The sequence below is a fragment of the Astatotilapia calliptera genome, chromosome 23 (genome assembly GCF_900246225.1).
Source record: "Astatotilapia calliptera chromosome 23, fAstCal1.2, whole genome shotgun sequence".
Taxonomy (NCBI): Eukaryota; Metazoa; Chordata; class Actinopteri; order Cichliformes; family Cichlidae; genus Astatotilapia; species Astatotilapia calliptera.
Genome location: NC_039323.1, coordinates 2,557,723 through 2,580,112, shown reverse-complemented (window position 1 = coordinate 2,580,112; position 22,390 = coordinate 2,557,723). Strand labels below are relative to the sequence as shown.

At 43.7% G+C, this 22,390-nt stretch overlaps 1 pseudogene; it reads right to left on the bottom strand.

Annotated features, from left to right (window-relative positions):
• Window positions 1-820: 820 nt before the first annotated feature.
• On the bottom strand, window positions 821-22,274 carry LOC113016814 (cytochrome P450 2J6-like; annotated as a pseudogene).
• Window positions 22,275-22,390: the final 116 nt, after the last annotated feature.

Genomic DNA, 22,390 nt, shown 5'->3' with positions numbered 1-22,390 from the left:
TATCATTTAGGTTTTATCCGATACCAGTACCAAACCGGTACTTTTGAAACGGTGCCGGTGCTTAAACAGTGCTCGAACCAGTGCTTAAAGAATGAAAAACACAAACTTTGTCCAAAACCCTCTCATGTTCAGCTGTTTCCCTCTTTTTCTTTGGTCATTTTAGCCTTTTTGGCCAGGGTGAAGGGAGTATCTGCCATCAAACAAGAAGACAGCCGCATGTAACTACGACGGTGTTTGCTAGTTCACCTTACATGCATTAATGTAATAACGTGGTTAGCCCACTCAATGTAAATTACACACGAACAACATTAAGCTACTCACGCAGAGAAGAACGGCTGCTGCTGCATCATCATCCTCATCATTTCTGCTACACTGGCAGGGCTAGGGGCCAGGACTCTCCTCTTCGGGTTCTTGGGGGATGTTGCTAACTCCAGGTCTGATAACAGGCACCACACCCGCAGTAGATGTGCTCGGTGTGAGGGCTTGCAGCAAGCTATCAAATACGGTGCATTTCTTGGCTTTAAAAAACCCCCGCTATGCGTCGCCAGGTGTTTCATCAGATTCGAGGTGTTACCTCCTTTGACAGTATCACAATATCAGCTTAAAGCACTTGTTGCTGCTGAGTTTGCATCTTTTGCTGTGAAGTACAGCCAGACTTTGACTGCTTCGCCTTGGGCATTTTTAATCTGTAGCTCTGCTCTAAAAGAACGTACGTACCTGGGCCCGCCTACTACGATTGCAAAGGTAAAATGATTGGCTAGAATCCAAAGTGTATGACATCTCAGTAAAAAAAAAGCACCGGAATAAAGCGCCGAAATGTGCGCTGCTTTTCGGTCTGGTTACTACCGTTTATGTCAGAACCGGTACTCATCCCTAAAAAAGGACTGACATGAAAAAATGGACCAAAACCAAGGACTGTATGGAGACAATGACGTTGATGTAACTAACAAAAACAACTAAAGGAAATAATGCACTTATTATTAAAGAAAGCAGAGAAATTTCACTGGTGCGTAGTGAAATTCAGATCAAAATATGCAATCAACTATTAAACTTGTCATATTCTCTAAACTCTGAACTATATCAGAGTTTCTAATGACGTGGGGTTACGCAGATTTCATAATTCTTCGGTGTCAGAGTGAGCCCAAAGCGGTAGTCCATATCAGGCTTCACCCCGGCAGGCATGGAGAATGTGAAGTGCTGCATGAAGGAGGTGAAGAAGAGGAAAAGCTCCATCTTGGCCAGGTTCTCTCCAAGACACACCCGCTTACCTGAGACAAGACACTGACAGTAGTCCTAGATTTCCTTTGGATGACTGTGCACAGATTAGTTACTGATTCAATAGAATTACTTAGGATCTCTTTTTGTCCTTCACCAGCCATCTCTTAAACAGCACATTTTACAGTGCATGTTTGGAGAGGCTGCTGAAAAATCTTGCACAGACATTAATAAAATATCTACAGAGTCGTTCCTTACCAAGAGAGAAAGGCAGAAAAGCTGCTCGTTTCACAAACTTGCACTCCTCATTCAGAAAGTGATTTGGATTGAAGGTGTGAGGCGTCTCCCACTCTTTCTTGTCAAACAGCACAGATGTCAAATTGGGAATTACTATAACTCCCTGGCAATTGGAATAATGGTAAATAAAACACACAAAATGAAATATGACATAAACCATGTTTGTCTTTTACTGAAAATTGGTTTGAGCAATGACCTTTGGGACTGTGTAGCCCCCCAGCTCGACATCTCTGTTGGTGACATGCGGCACGCCAAGAGGAGCTATGTTTCCAATCCTCTGGATCTCATGGATAACAGCATCAGTGTAAGGCAGGTTTGCACGGTCCTCCATTGAAGGCTGTCTGGACTCTCCAATCTCTCTGTCTATCTCAGCCTGTACCTTTTCTGTGCAAAAGACAAAAGAAAACAGTATTTCAGCAATGAAATTTACAGCGTAGTGCAACAGCGCTGATTATTAAAAAGATTTGTGCACCATTGCACAATACATTATACATCTAAAAAGCTGAGTATAACCTGGAAATAGTAAAGTTTACACTTAAATTATGACCCGAATGTTCCTTTAGTGCCACACATGTCCAGATTATTTAATAAAAACAGAGAGCTTTCCAGGCCTGGTCAATACTCTTACCCTGAATCTCAGGATATTTTGCCATGTAGAGGAAAGCCCAGCGCAGGGTGGTGGATGTGGTTTCAGATCCAGCCACAAAAAGATCCAAAACACAAATAACCAGATTTTCCTCATCAAAAGTGTTGTCGTCCTGCCCCTTATTCTGAAAATACATGCAAACACACATTTTAAAACATTGGAAATGATTTAAAAAAGTGCCTTTATTGGCAGTGTTACCGGAAATATATGGCAAGTTATGATGGCAAATTAAGTCTAATCTCCTACCATTTGAATCTCACTGAGGTAACAATCAATGTAGTCACGTGTTTCTGAGGGATCCCAGGTCTTCTTGTGCTCATTTAGCTCTACTCGTATGAAATCCTTCACTTCATTCCACATCTGCTTGACACTCTGATGTGGACCTGGTAAACGTCTCATCAGGACAGGAAATGCATTGTAGAGCTACAAACAGAAACAGATTGGAACAATACATTCACGTTAGTGCAAATGCCATGCCTCAGTCTAAATAAACTGTCTGAAAACCAGACAGACAGAACCAGTCAAAAGTTTGGTTAATACTACAGAAGGAGGCTCAGGGAGGGGCAGCCATCTACCGTAACCGGTTGGGGGTCTAAACTAAAGCAACCTGTTTATGTCCAGTGTTGGGCAAGTTACTTTGAAAAAGTAATTGATTATAGTTACTAGTTACTACTTCAAAAAAGTAACTGAGTTACAAGATTCTAAAAGTAATTAATTACTTGAAAAGCAACTATTGCGTTACTTAAAAAAAAAAAAAGGTTTAACCCTCTGGGGTCCAGGGTATAACTGGCCATTAAACTACTTTTGATTTGACGTCTACATTTCACCTTTAACCTCCTAGGACCTGGTGTCCACCTATGTGGACATCACATTTTGGGTTATTTAGACCAAAATATTCAATTTTGCTCTACAAGAGCCTGATATCTGTAGATTCTGTAGATTCTGTGTAGATTCTGACAGGGTACCAAGTGGAAAATGTGCCCTAAGCTGTTAACTATGAAGCAATTTGGTTTTTGGCAAGTACGATATATATTGGTTTGTTGGCGCAGTGGCATTTTAAATGATATTTACCAAGCAAAGTAAAACAGTGCTCAAGGGAAACAGGAGAGAAGTCTGCAGGATTATGACTTTGATCATTGCTGTCAATGATTTTGCTGAATATAAAGCCCATAAGGTGAAGTTCTGATTGGGAAAATCGTTTGTCTTTGTGTTTTTGTAAATGACTGAAACACTGTTACAACTTATATGTCAAAAACATTCACTCGTACTGTAATATGTGTGTGTAATATGTCTAGAAGATGATCAGAATATCTCCAGACTCTGCCTTTATTTTGATCCCATACGCTCTTGGAAAGCATTGTGACTTCATCGCATGTTTTGTTTTGTTTGTCCAATTGTCCATTAACATAAACCATCTACAGTTACCTCCACACCTCTCTATGGTGACTGGTCTTAATTATGACAGACACTTACATAATCTTCAAGTAGTGAGAGTTCATTATTAATAAACTTTACATACCTGTGTCAAAAAAACATCATTCACTGACCTTACTATAAATTGTATCACAGTAACGAATACATTTCACAGTTGCGGCACATGAATTTAGGATGTGATCAGTATATTTAAATGCTGTACCTGTCCCCAAATGGAGCCTTCAATCTGGAGCGCTTTGTCAAACAGTTGCATCATTTTAATGAACTTCTCTTCACCGTACTCAAAGCGATGGCCGAACACCAGGGAGCAGATGATGTTGGAGACAGCATTGTTGAGAATAAGGTGTGGATCGAATGGCTTACCTCCAGAATAGACAAGAAACTTTTATGTAAACTGTGAATTTGTTCATTATAAAATCTCACTGTGTAATAAGCACGTACCTTTATAGCTTCTGATGTTTTTTGCACAATATGTAAATTCATCCAGGACCACAGATTCAAGTGACTTCTTGCCAAATCCAAACTGTCTAAGGGTCGAAAGTACAAAGCGTCTCTGCTGCTTCCAGAGGTTTCCACTACTGGTAATGACACCTGACCAGAAATAGAGAGGGGAAAGCAAACAAAAAAGAACCTTAAAACTTTGAGCTTTCAAGCTTTGGGTCTGTTTTGATCTATAGTAGTCTTACCTAGTCCATGTGCTATATCAGTCTGTAAAGGAAGGTCCGGGCGGTCCGCCAGGCTGTCTCCCTGCGTCACTAGAGCTTCTTTCAGAATATCAAACCCGTTTAAAACCACCATCCGTTCCTGTCCCATCCGTAGACTGTACACATTTCCATATCTCTCTGCTAACTGGTAAAGGATTTATCAAAGAAGATACACACAAGCAGTGTTGGGAAGGTTACTTTTAAAATGTATTCCATTACAGAATACAGAATACATGCCCCAAAATGTATTCTGTAACGTATTCCGTTACGTTACTCAATGACAGTAACGTATTCTGAATACTTTGGATTACTTAATATATTATCATGCTTTTTACAACAACGTGAATGTAGGGGAGACCGGGGATAGTTGTAACGTGGGTCAGTTGTAACACTTCCAATTTCTCCAATCAGGGCTAAGTTTCAAATGATGCCCAATTCAGTTCTGCTATCACATGTGAAAAATCAGCACATTTTGTCAAACACAGACAATTTAACATGAAAAAAAGTAATTTGTATGCCAAAAAGTAAGTTTTTCTACTTTATTTCAATGTTTAATAGCATTATCTGCTTTGCAGTTAAACTCATCAAATTTAAATTATGTTATTTGTATGTCTATGGGGATATATTCTGCGCAGGTCTTTAGTGCTAATGCTTTAGCCGTTGGCTGTAATGTTAGCTAGTTCATGGCTATAGGAGTCTGGGTCAGTTGTAACAGCAACAGTCTGGGTTAGTTGTAACAATAATGCAGATGTTGCAACTTACCACACTATTACTTTAACTTATATTAAACAAGTTGGGGCAACGACATCAGCAGAGAGAGGTTCACTGACCGCTTTTGTATATGCGGTTAATGCCATTGGCAACACAATTACTTCACTGTTTGTGTTCCCCACACATACATTATGCAGACCACTGTGTCAGAGATGGACCAGTAGGAAGTACTGGTAGTGGAAATAAGTCAGGATGGGTGCAAGAAACAGATTTCCTCATCTTTCTGAAGCACTTTGCAAACCACACCAAGGTAAGCCAGGATAAAAAGTAATGGAATTGCGATGCTGGTGAACAACTACATTTTTTCAGCTTCATTGTTATGTTTAAAATTGGTGCAAGAGTTGTAGGTTATAATGCCCACTGAGCCAATGAGGCCAAACTCAAGGAAGACCAACCAAAATTAATGAAATATTCAGTTGCAGAAAATTCCATAATTTGTCTTTTTTGGGGGGTTGGAATATGTTCAAAAGCTAGATGTCTGCATTCTGTCACACACACACAGCTACATAAATGGCTCTAAGTGCATTCATGTGTTGAATAAACAAAGATTACATGTTAATATTTTGTCAGTACCCTTATTTCATTGTGTTACATTTCACCCCAGGATATGTTACAACTAACCCAGACTATGGGGTTAATTGTAACATTTCACTCTTTGTGTTTGAGGCCATACCATGCAATGGGTAATTGTGCTGCAGAGAAAATAGCTGCACTATTTAATAGCAGAGACATGTAAATACTTTGCATTACATTTTGAATCCACTACCTTAAACGAGCTCCAATTTACAGACAGAAATGTCAAAAATGTTACAACTATCCCCGGTCTCCCCTACTATTGCCGTGTGATTTATTACTATTACTGAAGGTCCGCGACTCCGAACTGTAGTAAAGGGACCTCTGACTAATACGGCGGGGTCCCTGTCGGCTCGTAGCCGAAAAATAGCTTTACTTTGTTGTGTGGGTCAACTTTTCTTGCGAAAGACAGAGAGAGGCGTTGAAAGACTGCTCCAACGGAACTTATTGTTTTCGGAGGAAAACACGAACACGGTGTACAGTCGAGTCTTAATAGCTTACTTACAACTGGGCTCGTCAGGCTCTCTTCTTGGCTGAAGTGGTTATTATTATATTTACATGCTTCCAGCTCCCGGTTTTGCTCGATGACAACTCGTACCTTTCCACTCCCCTTTTTCTCCCTCCTCGCGCTCACAGACCCATAACGTGTATGGCAGTCCATTCTCCCTGCAGCACGGACTACACTGCCCATGATGCTACATTCTTTAGAGCTATGCTTGTAGCATTCTGCCTGTTAGCTTAGCACAACAACAACAACAACAACGAAAAGGCGCTCTCTCACCCAGGAAACACACAGTCGCAGAGAGAGAGAGCGTCGCCCTGTAACAACTGTAACGCTGCCGCCTGGAACAACAGAACGTAGCTGTCAAACAAAACCCAAACAGTCCTGACCCGCGACAAAATGAAACAGGAAAGTACCGCAGTGTAATCCATTTATTTCAACAAAGTAACTGTATTCTGAATACCACCTTTTTAAACGGTACCTGTAACGGAATACAGTTACTCATATTTTGTATTTTAAATACGTAACGGCGGTACATGTATTCCGTTACTCCCCAACACTGCACACAAGGCTTGAGATGAAAATATGAGTTAATAAGTAAAATTTTAAGATTCACAGGTACCTGTGTCATACTCTCATGGGCTCTGTTCTGATCTATAGTGAATAGGTTGCCCATAATTGGAAGACCCCGGGGTCCTGGAGGATAGCCTGCTGGCCGACGATTCTTAATATAGTCTGCAGTGATGATGAAAACTGCAGCGAAGAGCAGCAGACTCTTGAGATCCCAGGAAACATAGGTTCCAATTACAGAAATGATTGAATCCATTCTGTAAATACAGTCACTGTACGTGGGTACGATTTCTCCTGTAAGACAGATGACTCAGTCTGAGAGTAGGCAACAAGTGCTATCACTGCAGTGAGGGCAAAGCTCAGTATTACTATCACTTGGCAAAGCAAATAAAGTTTACTCTGAACTCTGGCCTCATTTCATGGGAAAAAAAAATGTGAAAAACATTTTTAATCTAGGATGCTAAAATCAAGTATTGTTGCTCAACAGTAGAGAATCTTTTTGGCTTGAGGGTGGCTTGATTAGATTTAAGAAATAGAGATGAAAATGAATAAAAAAAAAAACACTTTTAAACCACTATCTTTGGGGCAACACTAACATACACAGAAAAAAAAACTGCTCATTAGAATCTTGAAGATGAGTTTGTAGTTTTGCCATTTGACAGAGTGGAAGATGTGAGATTTTTGCTCTAAATCAGAATCAGAAAGGGTTTTATTGCCAAATGTTGAGCAGGTTTACAACATTAGGAAATTGCGGCGGTGCTTCAGTGCAAACATACTGTCATAAATTACGCTAAAATAGACATTAAAATAAAAATAAGAATTAAAAGTGCTAAGTAGATAGATAAGATAAGATAACCTTTATTAGTCCCACACGTGGGAAATTTGTTAGATATATACATGAGTGCAGTTGGTGATCAGTGCCAAACATGGAATGATGCAGTGAACACAGCGTAGGGTCATGTGTTAGTGGTGGGAACAAAAGCGAACAAAAGTAGGACAAGTACAAAAACAGTGGCTTTAAGAACATGGCCAAATTCATTTTCCTTAATGTTGCAACACTTTTCAGCACAAGGTGGTAGCATAGAGTATTAAAAGTAAAGTTCCAAATAGCAATGCATTAACATTTTGATTAATGTTGCAAATGAATCGATTGCACGATCTGTTATGTTAGGATAATATGCAAAATTCGTTGTTGTCCATAAAGAGCGACCCGGACTGATTAAAAGTGAGATAAAGCAATTTTAAACATCAACACAGAGTTTAAACGATGGGTATTAAAATACAGTGTCTTTGTAACGTCGACGTTGCTTTCACGTTAATCTAACTTGAAACTCATAAACACCGTCTGGATAACGAGACGCCGTCCCAACTCGGAAATCCGACCCTCGGGGGGAGTAGAGGATTGACTTCAAAATAAAATACAGGTCGTTTAAATAAAACAGTTGGAGCTTTGATCTGTGAGTCGAAGTGAAATGTTTTGCTTATCGAGCATTTTGTGTCCTGCCTCTGAAGTATAAAAAGGATCCCAAATTGTGTTGCCACCAAATAATCCGCTTGGATTCGAGGTGGCCTCTAAATAATATGTTAAACGTGCACTCTGTTTAAAATTTGCAATACGTATGTTCACCTTTCCCCAGGCAATGAGTCGACAAAGGTAACGAACTGAAGTTTAATTTTGAAAGTAAAGCAACTGGAAGTCTAGTGTGTGCCTTCGCTAGCCTATTGCCCAGTGCCTTTTGATTGCATAACGTCTCCAAAATCTGAGAAGAAGGCTTAGTTAGGTCCTGTTAGATCTCCAGGGGACCAACAGGCAAATGAGTTATTTGGGGCATTTGAGACAAATTGTGTGTTTTCAATAGAAACCTACATAGATAGTGCCACCTTTAATCCACTGAGTCTTTTTTGGGTATTCCAACCTGACATTTTCTGGCAAATAGTTTCTTTCTCTAACCACTACGTACACCTTTTCTTCAAGTCCTTGTTGATGCAAATATCAGTGCATTCAGGGGCACTGACACTGTCAAGATGACCTACTGAAGTTCAAACTGTGTATCACAATGGATAGTAAAGGTTATTTAAGTCTATTTTTAGACAATGTTCCAAAAAGAGAAAATATCAACCTTCAAACACAGTAGTAGAGAGGACATGATTTAGCCACTGGACCTGGGCACGTCACAGTCCCTGGGTCTACCAAGAACTCCTCAAACATACCAAAGTAAGGCATTCTGTAAGTAAGACCTATGAAACAGGACAGTGATCCCAACCACAGCAGCAAATCTACAACAGAATGGTTGAAAAAGTAAATGCGTGAAATGCTGTGTTTATGCACAGGACTTAAGAATTCTGTGTATAAACAAATGCCTGCCAACCTCAGTGAACTAAACACTGTAAATGATTTCTCAGATGTTAATTAGTTACTACTGCTAAAGATGGTTCTACAAGTTCCTGAATGATAGGTTACGCTTAGTTTTTCACAGGTCTGCAGCAAATTCTGTGAAAATGTTCTTTTTCACACAACTGTATATATACAAACCGAAATATTTAGAAGAGTAGGGTACATAAACATTATAAACTAGGAAGGACAGATGTGCAAAATCTGTGAACATAATGTGCAAAGTACACAGCTCAGTGCAATGAATCCAGTGAGCAAACTTTTTAAATCTGGAGTAAATACGTTTAAGTGTGTGTTATGGTTATATCACACACACTCACATATTCAGTTCTTATTTCCAGGGGTACTGGTCCTGATGGGCTACAGCTCCTGGTACAGGGGAGTTTATGTCCATGGTGAAAGGTTCATCTCCAGTATTTCTTACCCACCACATGGTCCTGGCATTGTACAGGTTTTGAATTGTAGGCAGAAGGCAACTAATGACAAGCAAGGTATGCAGAAGAGCATCTGTGAACACACAGCATGGTGAACCTTGAAGTGGATCGGCTACAGTAGTAGAAGACCACACCATGTGCCATTCCACTCAGCTAAGAACAGAAATCCAAGACTCCAACGTCAAGTGCAGCAGACTATTGAAATCCCAGGAAACAAATACAGCTGTGAGACTGAGCTACCAGCTGGGCAGCAGGCTGAAGTGAGGGTGAGATGGCTGTTATGAAGGGTGGAGAGGATGAAAATGTTACAGCCGGCTCAACAAATTCCAGGGGTCCAGAGGCAACTGAGACCTCCAGTTCGGTCTCTGGGGAAGCCCTGGGGAGAACCTCAGTCTCCATGCGGCCAGACTGAGCCAAAAAGTCATTCGGGTCTGTATGCTCGGAACTCCCTAGCTCCCAGCTTACAGTCTCAGAGGGAATATTTTCTGAGTCTTTGGAGGTACAGCAAACAGTTTCTATTTTCATGTTTACAGGAAGGGAATTTATAGCACCGGCAGAGTCCATTTTACTCACTGTGGCGTCCAGAGCCGCTGGTCCTGAGTCTTCGACCAGTACAGGAGTGAGTGTGGATGTAGTTGAACGCTGCTTGCGAGGACGCCTTCTCCTCCGTGAAGGCGGGGCCGGGTGTATGGAAACTGTCTTCTGCTGTTCATCTGGGTTTTGATTTTCAATGACATGATTAATAGACACAAATGAGTCGGGTTTACTCACTGTGGTGATGAGCGCTGTTGGTCCGTTGCCAGCTGACCGGGCTGAAACCGCAGGAGTGGGTTGAGGCGTAATGGGATGATGGTAGAGAGTGCGGCATGCCTTCCGTAACGGTGGATCAAACGATTGTGCCGCGAGCATCGACGGGAAAGCCCTCCGCCGACGCGTGGAAAAACCAAGCGGCTAGAGTCTCTAGGAGAGCGGCCAAACTGTCCCTGCTCGGACCACCCAAGCCAAATAGTTCAAAACTCGAGCTCTCCCTTAACCTAGTGACCAGGTGCCTAAGTTTGTTAATGTCCAGAATGTTCGTGGTGAAGGTAGTGGATGTGAGGTGATGGTCAAGGAACACTACCTGTATGTGTCTCCTGTGTGGATCTACGGCCTGGACTACGCTCCGGCAATAATCCCATAGCTGCGCGAGCGATCTCTCCTCCGTGGCAACTCCTGAGTTTGCTGGGTCCATGGTGGTTGGCTGGATCGTTCTGTCACGGTCTGGCTGGCAGACCGTGGGGATGTGAGAAATGAGGACCCAAAATGCAGGACTTGACGCTAAAGGCAGTGCGTTTATTTACAGGGGTGAAAATCCAAACAACAATAAATCCCCCGTGCGATCCCGACTCCCGTTCCGTGTCTTCTCCCTTATCCCATGCTCTGTCTCCGTTCCCTGTGTACTGTCCGTGTGCTGCCTCCTGGTCGCCACAATTCCTCCTGAGGAAACACGCATACAAAAGGCAACCGTGAGTACAAAACCTAACGGCAGACTTGCACTAACCTAGATTAGATTAGATTAGATAGAACTTTATTAATCCCTCGGGTGGGTTCCTCTGGGAAATTCGATTTCCAAAAAAGCACAGCACCGACAGAAGTTACAGAGTTACAGAATATTATATATATATACACACACACACACACACACACACACACACACACACACACACACACACACACACACACACACACACACACACACACACACATATAATACAGAGACAATATAAATAAAATATACGAAGGGGATAAATAGAATAAATAGGAATAAAAAATAAAAATACAAGTGAATTGCACATTTAAAGTATTGAGGTCTATTGCACTGTTGACTATTTACAAAAGTATTGCACAAAAGGTATTGCACAGTGAGGTGAAGAGGCACTACAGCTTAGTTGTTCCCCCCTCCTTTGTCCTCCTGTCTCCCCTCCCTCTCCCCTCCAGAGAGGAGTTAAACAGTCTGATGGCGTGTGGGACAAAGGAGTTTTTAAGTCTGTTAGTTCTTGTCTTGGGGAGAAGCAACCTGTCACTGAACAGACTCTTCTGGTTGTTAATGGCCATGTGCAGAGGATGCCTAGCATTGTCCATAATGTCCATCAGCTTCTTTAATGTCCTTTTCTCTGCCACTGTCACCAGAGTGTCCAGCTTCATGCCGACCACAGAGCTAGCCCTCCTGATCAGTTTCTCCAGCCTGGATGAGTCCTTCTTTGCTGTGCTGCTCCCCCAGCACACCACAGCATAGAAAAGTACTCCAGCAACCACCGACTGGTAAAACATCCTCAGGAGCTTCCTGCAGATGTTAAAAGACCTCAGCCTCCTGAGGAAGTACAGTCGGCTTTGGGCTTTTTTATACAGGTGCTCTGTGTTGCATGACCAGTCCAGTTTATTGTCCATCCACAGCCCGAGGTACTTGTACTTGTTGACCACCTCCACCTCCTCCCCCTCTATCTGAACCGGCAGTGGACCTGCTCTAGACCTCCCGAAGTCCACAACCAGTTCCTTAGTCTTTGAGGTGTTGAGTTGCAGGTGGTTTGTGTGACTCCATGCGACAAAGTTCCTCACCAGACTTGCACAATACCACCTCTGTTCAAAGATGGCCATTCTTAACTTAACAATGTAGTGTATGCTGTAGAGTTTAGCGAGGAATGCTCAGACCTCTACATTGGAGAAACCAAACAGCCACTTCATAAACGCATGGCACAACATAGAAGAGCCACCTCCACAGGACAAGACTCGGCTGTCCATCTGCATCTAAAGGACAAAGGTCACTCTTTCAAGGATGCCACTGTTCACATTTTGGACAGAGAAGATGGTTTGAAAGAGGAGTGAAAGAAGCCATCTAATGATGATGATGTATACTTTATTGGTCCCCCCTGGGGAAATTCCTCTCTGCATTTAACCCATTCACTCAGTGAAGCAGTGGGCAGCCACTGGGCGCCCGGGGAGCAGTATATAAGGTCGGTACCTTGCTCAGAGGTACCTCAGGGTTGCCGTTGAATGGATTTGAACCCTAAACCTTCCGATCATGGGGTCACCACCCTACCTACTGAGATGTCCCTGCCCCCATCTATGTCCACTGTGAGCGACCACCTTTGAACAGAGGCGGTGACTTACGACACCAACTGTCTGACATCTATAATCCAGTTTTGAGATCCCTGGGGGCATAGCTGGACTGGCCATCAGGCATACCGGCAAAATCACCATCAGGCATACCGGTATGCCTGATGGTGATTTTTCGTTTTTATGGGCCGACGTTTTTTTGTTTGTTTGTTTTTTTGTAACGTTATAAACAATGAAAGGTGGATTGGTCAATTGGTCATGATTGACTCTGGGCTGGAACAATTACAGCCGATAATGTTGAACTTTAAAGTTCCGTATTTAGGTGTAAAGGAACGCAATTTGCCCCAAACTTCAGCTAGAATGAAAAAAAAGACACAAAGCTGGAGTTATTCTGCATCTTTACACTGCACTGCTGCCTGTTCTTCTCTCATTTTCTCCCCCTCCCTCTCCTGTTGCTACTTCAATCATGAAACTGATCAATGATCAGCTGATTGGCTTTTCTGTAGTAAGTCCCGTCTCTCTTGTTTGTTTATCGCCCACTTTGCACCAGAAAGAAGAAACCAGCGGACGTCGTGCTAAACAACAGCAGCACGTTTAAGCTTGATCAGCTGTTGTTAGAATTTATTTAACATTACTTTCTAGTATCAGCTGATGTTTGCTGGATCCACAGCCGTAAAGGGGCTGGTCATGATATCGGTTTGGTGAGAGGGAAACATGAAGATGAAACCAGGAGATGTCCTTACTGAATCATCAGAGCTGAATAGGTGATGGAGAAACAGGTTTACCTTTTAGGTGACATGAATGAGTTGAAGGGAAGTTATGAACTGTTTCTGAGAGACAAATAACACCAGGATCCTTTTCTACGTAGCTGACAGCTGGTAACTGTACAGGGGCGGGTCTAGCAAAGTTTTGCCAGGGGTGCAGGTAGGGCATTAACAGGGAGAGGGGGGCACAAGGAAATACTTTTCTTTCTTATTATTATTTAAAATCTCTCGCTTTTATTAAATAATTATCTGAATCTTACAACCAAAGTGATCATCTGATGTAAAATGTATAGAAATCCATTATTGTATTTAGTCAACATTAAGTCTAATATACCCTAGTAAGCTATAGTACTTTTTCCTTTGAGGAGGTACCATGTGTGCAGTCTGCAATTCTGTTGAAGAAAGATGTTGAATCTATTTAATTACTGTAGAAAAATAATTGGTTTCTGTGCATTTGTTTTACCCTGGCAAAAGATGAAAGTTGATTACGTCGATTAAGCATCATGAGGCGGAGGATGGGGGGTGGTTCCCTATTTTTTTGCTGGGAGTTGGCAACCCTGCTAGTTAGGTATATGTAATTATTGATCAGGTTGTTTGATATTTCCGGTAGGTACTGTTTAAAATACCAGAATTGGGAGGATGGTGTAGGTTTAAGTTTTTTAGATACATATACACCAACAAGATAGTGTACAACACTGTCACACCAGCATTTGTTTTCATAGGCTTTATGGCTTTTCCTATAATACCTGGTGGGCTGGTCTATCGTCAAAATGCCCAGGCTGATTTTTTTGTCCCAGTCCAGTCCTGCCTGGGGGGCCACTCCTACAGGGGTTAAATCTGGGACTCTCCACCATTTGATCCTAGAGTTGAAGAAGCTTCTCAGATGAGAGGTGAAACATCTTCAAGCAACTTAACGAAGTCCAGACGCTTTTCTTTCCAAGCTCCTTAGACCATTCATGAAAGACAAAAACTCTCCATTCATGTCGCACTTAAAATAGTGTTTGAGCTGAAGTCTAGGTGTTTATTTTGCAATAGGAATTTTACTGTCTCTGACTGTTCGAGTGGTTAATTTGATTGATAGATTTGTCCTTCAGATGTAACTAACAGTAATAACTAAAGGTAATAATGCACTTATTGTTAAAGAGGCAAGAGAAATTTCACTGGTGTGTAGTGAAATTCAAATCAAAACATGTGATCAACTATTTGTCACGGCGGGGTGCGCCGATGTGTGTGGAAACAGGACCCAAAAGCAGATGACGACGAGGAGTAGTAAGGTTTTAACGGAAAAGTGATCCTTTAATGATAACGGCAAGGAAAAACCAGGAAACCAAAGCAAACTGTCAAAACACTAAGAAACAAAACACTAAGAGGTACTAAGACCAAAAACTATAACTATAACTGTGGTGGAAACTAACAGGCTAAGACTATAACTGTAACTCTGGTGAGATAAACAGACGACCCGACAATGGCATGCAGAAAACAAAGGGCTTAAATACATACAAGAGGTGATCAGGGGAAGTGGAGACACATGGGGGAACAGCTGACTGACATAAACCTAATGACAGGACCAGGAGAGGAAAGCTAAATACAATGAACAAAGAACACATGACACTGTCAGAATAAAACAGGAAAAACTAAAACTAAACATGACAACACAAACTTAACAGACCTAATACGTGATGAATAATACAAAACCCCAAAACATAGAAAACCCAGGAACAATAACCAATAACTGCCCAAACTAAAGGCAAATAAGAAATAACACCAAAACTACTAACATATCAAAAATGAGAAAAATACAAAAAGAACTCAGAGCGCTGGGTCAGAGACCCAGCCTGTGACAGAGCCCCCCCCTTAAGGGCGGATTCCAGACGCCCGAAAACAATCAGAAAACAAAAACAAAACCACAACAACCCACCCAGGGCGGGCGGAGGGGGACCAGGAAGGAGGGCCAGAAACAAAACCAAAAACAAAGCACCAGAAGCACACAGGTCAAAAACAACAAGGGCACAAGAGTCCGAGACCCAGCTTCAGGAGGACATTCCAGGGGGTCGACAGCAAAACAAAATAGAGTCCAAAAGTTCGGGAGCACAGCAGAGCACAGCAGGCCAGAGATCAAAAGCTCAGGGGGCCGACCCGGAGGCCAAGAGCACAGCAGGTCACAGGTCAAAGTTTCGGGGGCCGACACGGAGGTCGAGAGCACAGCAGGTCACAGTTCATCAGTTCAGGGGGCCGACCCCGACGGCATCGAAGTCCAGCTGACGGCCCGGAAAACGGCCGGCGATTCCGAGGGGCAAAACGTGGCTTGGGCGGCGGCAACACAGCCGCGGGACCAAGCGAGGCCGACACAGAAACAGAGGCCGAAGCTGGACCAGGCGAGGGCGAAGCAGAAGCAGAGGCCGAAGCTGGACCAGGCGAGGGCGAAGCAGAAGCCGAGGCCAAAGCTGGACCAGGCGAGGGCGAAGCAGAAGCCGAAGCCGAATCCGGACCAGGCGAGGGCGAAGCAGGAACAGAGGCCGATGCTGGACCTGACGATGGCGAAGCAGAGGCAGAAGCTGGACCAGGCGAAGCAGGAGCAGAGGCAGAAGCTGGACCAGGCGTAGCAGAAGCTGAGGCTGGACCAGGCGAAGCACAGGCTGAAGCTGGACCAGGCGAAGCAGAAGCCGAAGCCGAAGCTGGACCAGGCGAAGCATAGGCTGAAGCTGGACCAGGCGAAGCATAGGCTGAAGCTGGACCAGGCGAAGCAGAAGCACAGGCTGAAGCTGGACCAGGCGTAGCAGAAGCTGAGGCTGGACCAGGCGAAGCACAGGCTGAAGCCGGACCAGGCGTAGCAGAAGCAGAGGCTGGACCAGGTGTAGCAGAAGCAGAGTCTGATGAAGACTCGGATGAGGCTGGGCCAGGCGTAGCAGAAGCAGAGGCTGGACCAGGCGTAGCAGAAGCAGAACCAGGTGACAGTGAGGCAGCCGCAGGTGGTGGCTGGACGGGCTCCTCGGGCCCCCCAGCTGACGTGGCAGGAGGCTGTGTAAGTTGCAGCAACACACAGTCTATAGTGGGTGAAATGAATTTGTATGAGTTCTCAGACTGAGGTGTGGCAGAACCAGGCGAGGCGTCGTCCTCAGGCTGAGGCGCAGAAGCAGCAAGCAGTAGCGCAGCAGGTGGTGGTCCTGCAGGCGGCGGCACGGGAGCCGCAGGAGGTGGCGCTGCAGCCACAGGTGGTGAAGCAGAAGGTGGCCAGACGGGCTCCTCGGGCCCTCCAGCTGACGAGGCGTGAGGCTGGACTGGCTCCTCGGGCCCTCCAGCTGACGAGGCGTGAGGCTGGACGGGCTCCTCGGCCCCTCCAGCTGACGTGGCGTGAGGCTGGACGGGCTCCTCGGGCCCTCCAGCTGACGTGGCGTGAGGCTGGACGGGCTCCTCGGGCCCTCCAACTGACGAGGCATGAGGCTGGTGCGGTTCTCCTGAACCTCCAGCAGACGAAACATGAAGCTGGCTGGGTTCTCCCGAACCTCCAGCAGACGAAACATGAAGCTGGCTGGGTTCTCCCGAACCTCCAGCAGACGAAACATGAAGCTGGCTGGGTTCTCCCGAACCTCCAGCAGACGAAGCATGAAGCTGGCTGGGTTCTCCCGAACCTCCAGCAGACGAAACATGAAGCTGGCTGGGTTCTCCCGAACCTCCAGCAGACGAAACATGAAGCTGGCTGGGTTCTCCCGAACCTCCAGCAGACGAAACATGAAGCTGGCTGGGTTCTCCCGAACCTAAAGCAGACGAAACATGAAGCTGGCTGGGTTCTCCTGAACCTCCAGCAGACGAAACATGAAGCTGGCTGGGTTCTCCCGAACCTCCAGCAGACGAAGCATGAAGCTGGCAGGGTTCTCCCGAACCTCCAGCAGACGAAACGTGAGGCCGGACAGGCTCCTCGGGCCCTCCAGCTGACACTGAAAAAGGCTGTACAAGCTGCACCTCCGTGCAAACAGTCTCATCATAGCCGGGCTCATGAACTGGAAAGGCAGTGTCAGTTTCGATAATCTCCTGAGAAAAAACATGAGGAGCCAAAATATAGTCACTCACTTGCGTTCGTGGTGCGGAGCGTCGGTGGCGCGCACGCCGCTTTTTCTTGTGAGTGGAAGACGGCGGAGCAATGGGTGGAAGTCCCTGGTAACTCCGAGGTCCCCCGAGAGCCAGTCGAGTACCCCGGAAAGAGGGCTCGTGCTCCGGAATGAGCCATGGCTTCCACCGGAGCTCCTCCTCCAATAGAGCGCAGAATATCGACTGACGCTCGTCGTGATCCAAATCAATGGTGTCCAGCGCTTCCTCGCGCTGGACCGTGGCAGGAGTATGGCGAGACTGTGATGAGGGCGTGGAAACTGGTGAGCTGAGAGGTGGTGACGCTGCGGCGAATCTCAGCGAACCGACACGGACACACTCAGGTTCTAGAGGCAGCAGTGGAGACGACTGGTTGTGGGGTTGTTGTGACTGGTAGGTGCTGGAAGCCATTACATGACTCGACAGTACCTGGGCCTGCAGCATCTCCTTTATCCTCGTAAAGGCATCAACTATGGCAGGTGAGTCCGGGAGCTGGAGGAGGCGGGGATCCCTCTTCATAATAGCTTCAGCAATGTTTACCATCACAAGCTTGCTCTTCAAATCGGGTGCTGTGAAGATGCGGTTGAGGATCGCTTGGATCCGAGCCGTCTCCTCCAGACACTCGGTGAGAGCTGAGTCTGCTGGGTCCATACTGGTCGGGTCGTACTGTCACGGCGGGGTGCGCCGATGTGTGTGGAAACAGGACCCAAAAGCAGATGACGAGGAGTAGTAGTAAGGTTTTAACGGAAAAGTGATCCTTTAATGATAACGGCAAGGAAAAACCAGGAAACCAAAGCAAACTGTCAAAACACTAAGAAACAAAACACTAAGAGGTACTAAGACCAAAAACTATAACTGTGGTGGAAACTAACAGGCTAAGGCTAAGACTGTAACTGTGGTGAGATAAACAGACGACCCGACAATGGCATGCAGAAAACAAAGGGCTTAAATACATACAAGAGGTGATCAGGGGAAGTGGAGACACATGGGGGAACAGCTGACTGACATAAACCTAATGACAGGACCAGGAGAGGAAAGCTAAATACAATGAACAAAGAACACATGACACTGTCAGAATAAAACAGGAAAAACTAAAACTAAACATGACAACACAAACTTAACAGACCTAATACGTGATGAATAATACAAAACCCCAAAACATAGAAAACCCAGGAACAATAACCAATAACTGCCCAAACTAAAGGCAAATAGGAAATAACACAAAACCTAATCACATATCAAAAATGAGAAAAATACAAAAAGAACTCAGAGCGCTGGGTCGGAGACCCAGCCTGTGATACTATTAATCTTGTCATTTTTTTCCTTAAACCTTGAACTGGTAATAAGATCACAAGTGCTGGCAGTTTCTAATGACGTGGGGTTACGCAGATTTCATAATTCTTCGGTGTCAGAGTGAGCCCAAAGCGGTAGTCCATATCAGGCTTCACCCCGGCAGGCATGGAGAATGTGAAGTGCTGCATGAAGGAGGTGAAGAAGAGGAAAAGCTCCATCTTGGCCAGGTTCTCTCCAAGACACACCCGCTTACCTGAGACAAGACACTGACATTAGTCCTAGATTTCCTTTGGATGACTGTGCACAGATTAGTTGCCGATTTTATAGAAGGACCTACGATCCCTTTTTGTCCTTCACTAATCATCTCTTCAACAGCACAGTGTATACTTAAAGAGGCTGCTGAAAAATCTTGCACAGACATTAATAAAATATCTACAGAGTCGTTCCTTACCAAGAGAGAAAGGCAGAAAAGCTGCTCGTTTCACAAACTTGCACTCCTCATTCAGAAAGTGATTTGGATTGAAGGTGTGAGGCGTCTCCCACTCTTTCTTGTCAAACAGCACAGATGTCAAATTGGGAATTACTATAACTCCCTGGCAATTGGAATAATGGTAAATAAAACACACAAAATGAAATATGACATAAACCATGTTTGTCTTTTACTGAAAATTGGTTTGAGCAATGACCTTTGGGACTGTGTAGCAATGAAATTTACAGCGTAGTGCAACAGCGCTGATTATTAAAGAGATTTGTGCACCATTGCACAATACATTATACATCTAAAAAGCTGAGTATAACCTGGAAATAGTAAAGTTTACACTTAAATTATGACCCGAATGTTCCTTTAGTGCCACACATGTCCAGATTATTTAATAAAAACAGAGAGCTTTCCAGGCCTGGTCAATACTCTTACCCTGAATCTCAGGATATTTTGGTCATGTAGAGGAAAGCCCAGCGCAGGGTGGTGGATGTGGTTTCAGATCCAGCCACAAAAAGATCCAAAACACAAATAACCAGATTTTCCTCATCAAAAGTGTTGTCGTCCTGCCCCTTATTCTGAAAATACATGCAAACACACATTTTAAAACATTGGAAATGATTTTAAAAAGTGCCTTTATTGGCAGTGTTACCTGAATTACATGGCAATTTATAATGGCAAATTAAGCCTAATCTCCTACCATTTGAATCTCACTGAGGTAACAATCAATGTAGTCACGTGTTTCTGAGGGATCCCAGGTCTTCTTGTGCTCATTTAGCTCTACTCGTATGAAATCCTTCACTTCATTCCACATCTGCCCGACACTCTGATGTGGACCTGGTAAACGTCTCATCAGGACAGGAAATGCATTGTAGATCTACAAACGGAAACAGATTGGAACAATACATTCACGTTAGTGCAAATGCCATGCCTCAGTCTAAATAAACTACTGGAACGTACAGCACCAGTCAAAAGTTTGGTTAATAATACAGAACCAGACTCAGGGAGGGGCAGCCAAAAAAGTGGACATATTATAAGAGTTTTATTAAGTCATATTTCCACTTTGTGATCCAAAGGTCCCAAAATTTTGTATGCTATACATTTTTCTTATGAATTGAATATTAACTGCAAACTCAAACTCAATCATTTTATAGGTTTCTGAATAAAATACATGTTTTTTCTTAAAGTTCTGATGGTGGAGAGACATGCTGGGAAAAAGATTACTTGTTCTTTCTAACCTTTTGTGGAAAATGTGTGCTAAGCTGTTAACTAAGTAACAATTTGGTTTTTGGCAACAGTGTTGCGGGATTTCTAATCATGCTTACCAAGCAAAATAAAACAGTGGTGGTCAAAAGAAAGAGGAAGAGACAAGACTCCAGGATGAATATAGCATCATGACTTTGGATTTGAGCATTGCTGTCAGTGATTTTGCTGAGTACAAAACCTAAAAGATAAAGTTCTGATTGGGGGAATCGTTTGTCTTTGTGTGTGTGTGTGTTTTTTTTAAAGTGTTTTTCTTTATTGCTAGTGTAAAAATGTGTCCATCAATATAAAACCTCTATAGCTTCATCTATACAGTTTGGATATTCTCTCCTACTCTGCATGTCACTGCTCAGTGTTAATTTCCTGTTTGTTATCACCTCTTTTCTCGCCTAAAAGGTGACTATTTTTCTTTTACTGCGTCAGACACTTCAGTACGTATGCTTCTAGTAGTGAGGAGACTTAATATTAATAAACTTTACATACCTGTGTTGAAAAAGATCATTCACTGACATTTAAAAAAAACATTCCTGTAAGGAATAAATGGCAGAGCTGTGGCCCGTGAATTTAGGATGTGATCAGTATATTTAAATGCTGTACCTGTCCCCAAATGGAGCCTTCAATCTGGAATCCTTTATCAAACAGTTGCATCATTTTAATGAACTTCTCTTCACTGTACTCAAAGCGATGGCCAAACACCAGGGAGCAGATGATGTTGGAGACAGCATTGTTAAGGATGAGGTGTGGATCGAATGGCTTACCTCCAGAATAGAAGAGAAACTTTTATGTAAATTTATGTGAATCTGTTCATTCTAAAAGTCTTACCGTGAAATAAGCACGTACCTTTATAGCTTCTGATGTTTTTTGCACAATATGTAAATTCATCCAGGACCACAGATTCAAGTGACTTCTTGCCAAATCCAAACTGTCTAAGGGTCGAAAGTGCAAAGCGTCTCTGCTGCTTCCAGAGGTTTCCACTACTGGCAATGACACCTGATCAGAAAAAGAGCAGGGACAGCAAACTTCTCAACTATAAAAAAGAAGGTTGTGTTTTAGGACTATATAACCACTTCTCTATTCTTATCCCTAACTCCTTTCTTAAAGTTAAATTTGAAGCAACCAAACCGAGAGTCTTTGGGCAAACCAGAATAATACAACTGGTTCTGGGTAAGGCCAAAAACCTTAAAAGTTTAAACTATCAAACTTTGTATCTGTGTTGATCTTTAGTACCCTTACCTAGTCTGTGTGCTCTATCAATCTGTAAAGGAAGGTCCGGGCGGTCCGCCAGGCTGTCTCCCTGCGTCACTAGAGCTTCTTTCAGAATATCAAACCCGTTTAAAACCACCATCCGTTCCTGTCCCATCCGTAGACTGTACACATTTCCATATCTCTCTGCTAACTGGCAAAGGATTTATCAAAGAAGATACACACAAGGCTTGAGATGAAAATATGAGTTAATAAGTAAAATTTTAAGATTCACAGGTACCTGTGTCATACTCTCATGGGCCCTGTTCTGATCTATAGTGAATAGGTTGCCCATAATTGGAAGACCCCGGGGTCCTGGAGGATAGCCTGCTGGCCGACGATTCTTAATATAGTCTGCAGTGATGATGAAAACTGCAGCGAAGAGCAGCAGACTCTTGAGATCCCAGGAAACATAGGTTCCAATTACAGAAATGATTGAATCCATTCTGTAAATACAGTCACTGTACGTGGGTACGATTTCTCCTGTAAGACAGATGACTCAGTCTGAGAGTAGGCAACAAGTGCTATCACTGCAGTGAGGGCGAAGCTCAGTATTACTATCACTTGGTAAAGCAAATAAAGTTTACTCTGAACTCTGGCCTTATTTCATGGAGAAAAAAGGATGTGAAAAACATT